Source organism: Drosophila kikkawai, chromosome 2R (genome assembly GCF_030179895.1).
Source record: "Drosophila kikkawai strain 14028-0561.14 chromosome 2R, DkikHiC1v2, whole genome shotgun sequence".
In the NCBI taxonomy this organism is placed as follows: Eukaryota; Metazoa; Arthropoda; class Insecta; order Diptera; family Drosophilidae; genus Drosophila; species Drosophila kikkawai.
The window spans coordinates 22,722,480-22,731,161 of NC_091729.1; the positions used below are offsets into that span (position 1 = coordinate 22,722,480).

General features: G+C 36.7%; 1 long non-coding RNA gene across 1 annotated transcript; it reads left to right on the forward strand.

Annotated features, from left to right (window-relative positions):
* The first annotated feature begins 929 nt into the window (after positions 1-929).
* On the forward strand, positions 930-4,059 carry LOC138928158 (uncharacterized). Its single transcript, XR_011444641.1, has 3 exons — positions 930-1,042; positions 3,098-3,251; positions 3,772-4,059. It is a non-coding gene; the product is annotated as an uncharacterized lncRNA (long non-coding RNA).
* Positions 4,060-8,682: the final 4,623 nt, after the last annotated feature.

Genomic DNA, 8,682 nt, shown 5'->3' on the forward strand with positions numbered 1-8,682 from the left:
TTTCAGTTAAGTTTTCGAATATGTTCTATAAAAAAGTTTATGGATATTCGTGTTCAAACTGCCAATATATACGCTGCAAAAGTTAATACTTTTCTGCCTTTCCAGGGAGTTGAGCGATTCAATTATTTCACTTGCACATCCCGCTGCAAACTTTCTGTTGGTTTATTTATTTCTGAAGGGATTACTTTTTTTCACTTTGTCGAAAGTAATTAAAAACCATTGAAACTTTCGACCGCTGCTGCTGGGACATGGCAGTTGCATTAATGGCGGACGGGTGAACCGAGGGAGGAACTTTCTATCGAGGGTCCATTCTTTATGGCAAAATTCTTGGGTCCCCAGGCTGCTTGAAATTAATGCTTGTTTACGCTGCGTATACGTGATGTGTCCCTGTGCATTTCGGCATTACGTATACGTAGACGGCCGTTGGCCCAGCTAGTGCCGCTCGGCATTTCTCATTTGTCTCGTTCCGTCTCCATTTAGTGCGCCTTGGCACGCGCTACAATTCCATTTTAATTACACGACCGCAGCCGTCGCCTCTTCTGCCCCATTTCGAGTGCTTTGAGTGTAAATTAGTAGCTGGCAAACGATAAATGAGGATTTCGCTCACTCAGCCTTCATTTCCCCCGCTTTCCACTGCCCTGCTGTTGGCCATTTCAGTAATTTCAGGGCCTGAGCTGCCACGTGTTGAATCCTTTACGACTGCCAGGAGACAGAGAGACGGTCATAAACATGCCTAGGGAACGTATATGGCAAGTTGTTGCCGAGGGGGAGAGCACTTCAAACATTCCTCTTCCTCGGACGCTGAGAAACTGAAAATTATTTTGCGTTAATTTGTTGTGAAAATCTCCGGCTTTTGTGCCGCAAAACTTTGCATACAAATTGCTATTTAAAAGGAGTCGTAGCAGTAGTCGACCCAAAAATCAATCTGTCACGGCAAATATGCAGGATACTGTGTGGGTTTACGGAGAGGCTGCTCACATAATTAATGAGGGGCGTGGCCTTGTTTAATTTGCAACACTCAATTGACCACGGAATGCAATATGTATGTAAACGACCTATTGAAATGTACGTGTGTGTGTGTATTGACTGTGTATGCTTATTGTAATCTGCCGAGTATGTAGTCGTATGTGAGCCCACTTATTGCAGCCAGTGTGTATTGGCTTTGTCGCTTTGACACCGATGATATTATCGTTAATGGTACTTATTGTTGACTCATTGAGCGGCAAACGGCAATCGTCAATCGTTAATCGTTAACCGTCAATCGTCGTCCAAGGACATTCGATTGGAAATTAAGATTGATGGCTGTCAATTAGCAGAGGACAGGTGAGGCCGTGATTAGGCCGGAGATTTGTATATCTTATTAAGAGTTGAGGTTTTTTAACAAGACTTAAAGAGTGTCTTGTTAATTTAAAACATAGTTAAACGCATTTTCTGATGGTATTGAATTTTTACATATTTTTTATTCTAATGACAGAATATTTTTCTTACTTTAAACTGTTTAAATTAGTATTAGAAACTAGTTTTCTATATCTTTCCCTTTATCATTCCCAGAAACCTTAGCTAAATTCCCTTTTTACCTTGACATCTTACGCAACTGGAGGTTAGCTTGTGTTCAGCCAGAGACTATTTCCTAGAATGACTTAATTAAGCCACTCGAGGCCTTGTGGCCAGCAATTAACTGCGAGAGTCATTATTCCTAACTTAAAGTAAAGAGTGACCCACATCCCATTGATTTTCCTTTGTTCCAGGAACTTGAATTTCATTTACACTCAGTCTCAGTCCTTCTCATTCACATCCCTCATTATCAGGAGCAGTGGGAGCAACAGCTCCTGCAGCTTTTTGCAGGAGGAACTGCCACATACACGGGTCCAAAGTGTCATCCGCATGGCAACAAAAGCTGCGGCGGCCTTTGGTTGCCCGCAGTTCAATTGTTGCTGCTCCGCCTCCTGCCCCTGTAAACCAGCCCCATTTCACCACCAATCCACCTCCTGTTCAGCTATTCATGCCAATGAGGCAGGCAGGCAACTCATTGTTCTAGCCAGTTTCTGGCCGGGCCAAGTGGCCAAGGCCCCAACGCCTGGCTTTTTCTGGCCTACGATGGCAGCGAATCACAAGGAGGCCACGCACAAATTGATGGAGAGGACACATGCCAAACTTATGGATCGAGCCCGGAAAAGACAAAGATTTCACCAGCAGGATACATCAATAATGCCAATGAAGTGGCTATAGAAACGGGGAATCGATATCAAGGGAAAGTCATAATTCATTTTAATTAAAATAGAAAGAAAATATGGCAAACATTAAGAAGGTAGAAGATATATTCTGGCTGTAATTATTTATGTTTTTATAATTATTAGCAACTCTTTAAGATAGATAGATAAGCTCCTAAGAGAAATAACAAGTAATATACCAGTTAATCTCAATAATTCTCTCAATTTCGACTACTTAAAATTCAAGTTTTACAAGTATTTTTATAGTCTCCTGTATATAAATTTCTTTATCAAATTAAAGACTTAATATATATCACTTTGCAGCAGTTTCATTTTCATTGCTCACCCCCACCAAGTTTCCTTCCAATTAAATAGGAAGAGGAAAATCGTGCCCCTTCCAACCAACCGAAAGTTGTTGGCAAACTTTTTCTGCTAGGAAAATGTTTGAAGCCCCCAACTGACAAGTTTCTGGCGGGGAATGAGGAAACTGACTGTGGGACTCTAAGCGGGGACATTTTTTTTATTAAATTCTTATTTCTTAATTTTTGACTAGACAAGCAAACTTTAAAATTATTTTGATAACTTTTCTAGCATTTAATTAATGGGCATTGGACAACTTTTTAAGTTTGTTCAATTTTGTACCGAATTCTGTGTAAATATTTGCTCAATTTTGTTGTTTTTTATGGAAAAGCTTTTTGGTGGCAGCCCCAAAAGTATGTGAAAAATCAAAGAACTGAATGAAACCAATTCCCTCGATCCCCAAATACATGCGAAAAAAAAGAACCAAACCACCGAAAATGTACAAACATTTCCCAAGGCAAACTGCGAGAACGCTGAATGACTTTCGTTGAATTATTTATAGCCGATTCTTCTTTATTTACATGAAGCTGCTTTTTTGGCTGATAACTCTGCATGCGAACCCGGCAATCTGCACTCCATAAAAAGCACACCCATCAAACAGCAACAACAAATCGCCCGATACCAGGCATTAATGTGCGACAAGGACGGGGCCAGGCCCTGGGAGATAAAAAAAAATATACAGTGAGTAAAGAGATTTCATTTGCATGTGCTTTGTATAAATTTTGACAAGAGGTATTTTGAGGAAGCTGGGGGATATATTTTGGGACAAGCATCCTAATATCATTTATTAATTAAGGATATAAAGTTGGGATATTTTGCTCAATTTATAGACTTCATAAATGCTTAGTAAAGTATCTGACCGAATTATATTAGGTATTTTTGGGGAACAGCATCCCTATTTTAATTTAAAATTTTGTTTAACACTTCCAATAAGTATTTGTACAAATTATAAAGAAATATATGTATTCTTTGTTATTTTTCTTACAATACGAAAATAAAAAAAGTTTCTCGAAAGCTTTAAACTTATTTTTAAGAATTTAAGTAAATAAAAAGGGTCATTAAAATATGCACAATATTTTCAAATAACCAATAAATGCTTAAAATACATACCAAACTTCCAATATTTGACTTCCAGGTATCCCCAAGTCGCAGCAAGTATAACTTATCTCTCTTTTTGTTTGATATTCCCTTTATTATTTAGGGGAAAAGACCTTGACAATCACCATGTGATGACGTGCCAATGCCGAATTGGGATAGGTTGTTATTTCATCCCCTCGCTGGCCATTTTTTAGCAGCCACAACAGCACAACAAGAACAACAACTTCATGGATTTTGGCAGTCGGCCAGCAGGGGAAACAAACGAGGTGCGAGATGCATGAAGCGAGATGCAGATACAGATGCGAGATGCAGATACATTTGCATTTGCACGATGCGTGGGCAGGTGGCACATCTGTTTCGAGGCCGAAAATGAAAAGCAAAACAAAACAGAGAGGCCACAAAAAAAAAATCAGATGGATATATACGAGAACAAGCTTTTAAAATCTCTTTATTGTTATCCATGTTGGGGGCAAGGGGAAGGGTATAGCAATTAGCCTGGGATATGAGAAATCGGCGGACAAGTTCTCAGCGCCACTGTAGCCGAAGCCCGGCGACAGCGACAGTCCAAATTGAATGTAATAAGAAAATGCAATAAATTCTCGCGAGGGCAGAGCACAAGCGGAAGGTGGCCAGAAAAGAGTTCTGGTCGATTGTTTGATACCCTTATTTAACAAAAAAGGTTTAACCTATCAGTATAGAGTATCAAAAAGCTATAATTAAGGGCTTAAAATGCAATTTTAATATAGGAATTGAGGCTTCCTTTGGATTTATAAGTAGAAAAAGTGTTTATATAAATTTGTAAAATATTTACAGAATACATTTAGCATCTTTATCGCGTCTTATCTATCCAAATATATTAGTTATTATTTAAAACAAATTAATACTTCTCTTTAAAATAATAATTGTAATAAAGAAAGTGTAGTAAATTGTACTCTTCATATTTTCTACGCCTTACATTAAGAAAATCCCCAATTTAAAGTCTTTTTGGGATAATGATCTTCGTGAATGGTAAATGTTCGTGATATTTATTTCGGGGTGCATAAAAACACACACACTGTGATTTCCATATGACCCATTCCCCCTGCCCCTTCTCCCTCCTCCCACCACCCTTCGACACAATCAATTAAAACACAAACAAAAACCGATCGAAGCTCTGCCGGCAGAGGCACAGTGGGGTCGATTGACCAAGAGAACCGGTGTCTATGCAGCGGCAGAGCGACTGCGACGCTGCCGAGCGACCTGCGATCGGTTTGTTTTGTATTTTGTATTTTCGTATATTTTGTGGGGCAGACAGACGCGAATTGTATCTGAGCGATACGAGTACGTCGAGTACGAGTAAAAACAGTTTGACTGAACGTTTCGCCGGGAGCGTTTTTCTCCAAGTGGCAAATGGCAAGCGGCCATCGGTTTTCGGCTTCCGATTGAAAAGTGCCGAGAAACTAAAATAAAATAAAACAAAATACCGGGAAGCCAGAAAAGAAAAAAAAATAAAAGCGAATGTAAACTCTCATTGGCAAATTAATTGTTTGGGAACAGCTGGAACATTTAAATACAATTCGCGCATCTAAAAGTTTTTGTATTCCATAGGTGTAACAGTGTTTGTGTGTGGCAATCTCGAATTTCTTCCGCATTTTCTTAAAGAATAAATAAATAAATAATTAAACAAGCTATTATATTTCGTAGAAAAGTTATTTAAATATATGGAAAATGTCAATCTGAATCAATTTTTCACAGGGAAAGATGCAAAAGAAACTTTAATGAATTTTAATTATTGATAAAAGTAATTAGAAGTTTCTTTCTGAACAAAAAAATAGTTGAAGATGTTAATTACCTTATTCCTTTTAATATTTGTAAATTAAATTAATGTAGAACAACAAAAATTACCAATATGAAAGTGTTTCCAAAAATACATTTAAATAATAAACTAATATGTTGATTTCCTCTCTGAAAGATTTTGCAATAAATGTTTAATAAACGGTTCGTTAATTGCTACAAAAAGTAAATAATTTATGTCTAGCCAAAATGGCTTGACCATTTTTAATTATACCGGAATGGAATTTCGCTACAAAAACACAAACAAATAAATGAAATTTAATTAAAAACTCAAAATGTAAATGCCCATTAAACAAATCGTTAATAACCATCAATGGTGGAAATGTGAAAAGTGCCGAATTAGAGATGGCGTTGAGATTGGCATTGTTGTTTTTTTTGATTGCTTGATTGCCACAATTTGCGTCAATTATGCGTGAGTGACACGCCCTTTGTGCCACCGCCCACGCTTTTAATTGAAATTTGTCTGTGTGTTTGTTAATTTTTTTTTTTTCTTTTTCTGCCTTAACTGCTGTTTTCCCTGTGTCTTGTGTGCGTGCGAAAAATGCTCAGTTTGCGCTGATAAAGAAAATTAAAGCTGCACAAAGCCCTCAAGAGCGGTAAGAGGTGGGCCAAGGGGCAGGGAAAAAGCAATAATAACAAAAGCGCCGACACAGAAACCAGGAAAAAAAATAAGAAGAGAAGTGCGCCTCGGGAAAAAAGAAACGAAGAAAAAAAGAGACGCTTAAAAGCAGAGCAGCCAAGTGAAAGTATGGGATTCTGATTGGAAATTACCATTCGAAGCTGCGAATCGATTTAATGATGATTTAGCTGGTTTGGGTTTAGGTTCCCGGGAGCAGCCACAGCCACCGCACATGAGGCTCTTACAAAGTGTTCAGATGTGGGCTAAGTGCGCTGGAAAGCCTCTCGGAAATTAGCCAAGTGTCGAGATAATTTATTGTAGCAAAGATATGGTATCTCCTGATCTAGGAAAGCCCTTTTTAAAATGAATATATTAGATAGTTACTTGGAGAAATATTTCCTGCAATTGAAATTAGTTGCTTTTGTGGTTAAAAGTTATTTACAATATCTACAAATATTTTTCATATTTTGTATAAATTAAAAATATGATTAAAATTTACCAAATATACATTTACAGCCTTAATTTCCGTTTGCAGAGTATACAAATTAAAAACTGCATCTCTGCATTCCTAGCCAGTAATGTAATATTTAATAGAAATTTATAGACTAGAAACTAAATGAAAAGCGACATGAAACATACCCTGCAATTTCCTCAAGATATAGAAACCTCTTCTCTAATATATATATAACGAACATACCCTCAGAGATATAGGATACACGAAATGATTTGCCGCAGAGAATACATTTCAATGGGCTTTAATTGCCTCGCCTGCCTGGGCAATTGATATTTATTGCCTAGTGTTTTGTGCGATATCTAAAGCAAATTATTCATAAATTACTATCTACTTTTGGCATTATTGTCAGCTATCTACAAGTCCATGCTAGCTTCTATCTATCTATCTTTTTATCTATGTATCTATCGAATTCCATTGGCTTTCAACATGCCCATTTACATGTCGACCGGCAAATGGCTTTTTGAGCAATTGGCAATGGGAATTTACCACAATATTTTATCTCCCATTTCGGGCGAGCGTGCAAATGCAGAGCTTATTTATTTGCCTGCCCAAATATTTGGTATTTCTATTAGAGCCAAACCGACCAACTAACCGACATAGCATCGCCACCGAAAATGTTGTGATACTTTATGGTCTGTCCGTGTCCGTGTCTCTAACAGATAAATAATTATTGCATTAGCCGCGCAAAAGTCGAAGCGCTCTCGATTCGCCAGCAACGCCCCAGCTTTTTAGATTTCGTTATATATATTCTTTTTTTCAACTGCCGGAGCCGCGAAACGTGACACTTGGCTATCAGATGTGGCACTGTGGCCAATAGGCGGGGGCATGTGGCACGTAACAGGTAACACAGGTAACACAGGTAATCAAAGGTGGGCGAAGGTTGCGGTTAGGGAGCTGTAAGCGGAGATCTGCCCACAATTCTGTCTTGCGAAAATGTATCTCTCAGATAAACATGCCTTAATTTATGAGCCATTCAGAATTAGCCTGAATTAGCTTGTAAATTAGGAAACATCTAGGTGATAAATAACCCAATATAACCCTAAAAAGTATAAGTTTATGGACCAGACATTTCAATTGAAATGATAAAAATTCCAATGGAATAGGAGAAAAAGTTTTCCGTTATATATTTGTTTATTTTTTAGGCATTTTTTCCATATCTTTTTATATCTGACATTAACATTGAAAAGGCTTGTCAATCAGTGTTTGGTTTCATAACTTCAAGAATCATGAAACCAATTAAGGGTTTGACTTTGATAACAACTGATTTGTTTGCTTTATCTTATCTTTTATACATAAAAATAATTGAAAGATTTAAATTTTACTTGTCTAGAGAACATAAAAAGCGGGAATAGAGTGGAATTTTGATAAAGTTCCCTTTTGTTTGTAGTTTTTCTAAATTTGTATTGGGGTTACATCATTAAAATTGTGAAAAGTTTAAGGAAAAGGTTAATTTTTAAGCATGTAATTTACTATAACCATTTTTAACCTATTAAAACTAGCACTGAAACGCGTTTCGAATTGAAATAAATGGCTTAGCTAGGATCAATTTCAAACCTAGCTTCCTGATTCAATTTCTAAAGTATACAAAACGACGATTTTCCTAAGTTAGCTTCCTCCTTTTTATAATATTTCTATTAATAAAGACTTGTTGTATAAATTTGTTACATTTTGTAAACTATAACTAATTAAAACTTTAAATTTTAAATCATTTTTAAATATAATTATTATACTACAAGTAAAGCTAGAAAACCAGCTATGCTAATTAATTTAAAGTCGATTTTCCCCACAAAAGCAGCTTTAGGAAAAACCATAAACTTGTATAATATTATAATTATTTTCCAATCAATTTACATCTCATTTGAACTTTTTAAATGAATTATTCACTTTGTATACACATCTCGAAAATTAAAAAAAAAATTCAACAAGAAAAGGTCTGCTAATAAGATAAATTGGATCTGTGAGGGAGATTAAATTGATTGAGATTGCGTTCATTCTTAGCGTCACTGGGTATTCCGTTTCCAAATCAATTCACTTCTTGTTTGACTTTT